The sequence below is a fragment of the Canis lupus genome, chromosome 34, assembly GCF_048164855.1.
Source record: "Canis lupus baileyi chromosome 34, mCanLup2.hap1, whole genome shotgun sequence".
NCBI lineage: Eukaryota > Metazoa > Chordata > Mammalia > Carnivora > Canidae > Canis > Canis lupus.
In genome coordinates, this window is record NC_132871.1 from 11,590,514 (window position 1) to 11,592,605 (window position 2,092).

Consider the following 2,092-nt stretch of genomic DNA (forward strand, 5'->3'; position numbering starts at 1 on the left):
AAAGTCCAGTGAATGTCAGCTATTACTATTATCAGCAGGTCTAAGCTGAAAGAGCCTGGGGACTGTTCAGCGAAGCTCAGGCTACACATCTAAATTAAAAACAATAATTGCCTGCCAGATAATAGTCCAAAGACATGGTGAAGGGGTCACATGTTATTTTAATCCGCGGACCACGAGGGGGTTCGATTTCAAAGGTAGGAGAGAGGCAAGCTGGCAGATGTTTGAAAAAATATTAAATTATAACCAAGAAAAAGCTATTTAAATACCTGGTTAGTAAATAAACTACAGCTGGTTTCTTGAAGCGTTCATCCATCAGTCTTAAATTTTTTCTCAAAAATCTTTGTTTTCAATACAGCTACAAAGCATGCACTGTTAAGTTTTTTAGATTTTAAATAAGCACTGAAAAGCCTCCATTAAAATTGCCTATTACCACCTAGAAAAGGTTAATATTTTTATAAATCATTCTGCTAGCTCTCACCCACGGTCTCTCTCATGTTACACTCCCCACACCCAATAAATAATATGGTTCTGTATGCATCCTTCTCTACGTATTGCCCTTTTTACTTACCTATGTATTGTAGACAGCTGTTTATATCACTTAATATTCTTTTCATTTTCTTAATGGTTAGGCGACTTTCTATTCAGTTCATGTAATTTATTTAACCAAGCCTCCATTATTAGTTATTTTGGTTTGCCCCCAAATGATTGTCATGAACAACTATGTAACTAAGTCTTTGAATAAATATCTGGAAGTGGGATTGCTAGATCAATGAAAATACACTTTTTTAACAGTTGTTTTTCAAATTCTCATATTTTTAACTTGCTTTGTACACGTAGACACATCATCTTTTTTTTTTTTTTTTTTAAGTGTGAACACAGTCCTCCACCACAAATTATGCAGTTGAGTTTCACACAGTTGGGGAAACACAGAGGTCACCATCCCCTTTGTGTAACGAATAAGCCTCGCGCTGGGAAAACCACCGTCGTGACCGTGGGATCTCTCCTGCCAGGTAAGTATGACATATCCTCATCTTAACTAGAATTTGGTGTCCCCACTGGAAAAAAATGTATGTGTTTCTTCTGGGACAGACTGTCTTTGAGGCAGGTTCTGCTGGCACTCCTCGGCGGTGCTATAAGTAGCAAATGGCCAAGGGTTCTGAGCACAGCGACTACCTGGGTCCCGGTAGACTAAACATGTCACATTTATAACCTTCTTAGCTGTGCTTCCCATAAGCTGGGGACAGCATAAACTTGAGTGTCCCAGCCAATATGCCCAACTGAATATGATTATCTAAGCGTCTGGGTCTCTTGGTTATCCAGGACACATTTGGTGTCACTGAGGTGAGTGGGCTGATGTTTAAAACTGTCCAGAAACTTCAACCACTTTTTTTTTTTTAAGTGACTTGAAATACAAGCTTGTGTGTGCACAGAATATCTCTAGAAGGATACACAAGCAACTGGGGGCAAGGTTTGCCTCCAGCTAGGGAAAGTGAAAGGAACACAACCGGGTCAGAGGCTTACTTTGCACTGGGTTCTGGCACAGTTTTAATTTCTTACCACAAGCGTATAATCAAAAGGGAAATTTTTAAGCAAGAAAGACTAACCCCTAAAGAAACAAGTTTGCATGTACATGTTTTCTCTGTCAGCTACCAGATTGGTAAAACATAAGCAAAATAAGATACTTGAATGGTTTTACAAAAAGGGTATGTATGAATAGTTGAGTATTTAAGAATGCAAGGTCTGGAGCCGGCCTGCCTAGATCCATAACACAGTTCTGTCGCTTACCAGTTTGTGATCTCAGATAATTACTAAACCCCTCTGTACCTCAGTGTCCTCCTCCATAAAATGGGGCTAAATGTACTACCTACTTCACAGTTACTTGTATTTAATGAACAAATACATATAAGTTCTCAGAACAGTAACTGGCACACAGCTGGTGATCATTATATATTAGCTATCATTATTGCTTTGGTTGTTGCTATTATTCTTCACTTGATTTTTTGCATTGTTATAATTATGCTAGCAAAGAGCCCTCCCTACAATTTGTAGACTTCAAAAATTAAAAGAGCACTTTTACTGGGGTTCCGTTGTA

General features: G+C 38.5%; 1 pseudogene; it reads right to left on the reverse strand.

Moving 5' to 3' along the window:
- Positions 1-863: 863 nt before the first annotated feature.
- Positions 864-1,018, reverse strand: LOC140624622 (U1 spliceosomal RNA; annotated as a pseudogene).
- Between the last annotated feature and the right edge of the window lie 1,074 nt (positions 1,019-2,092).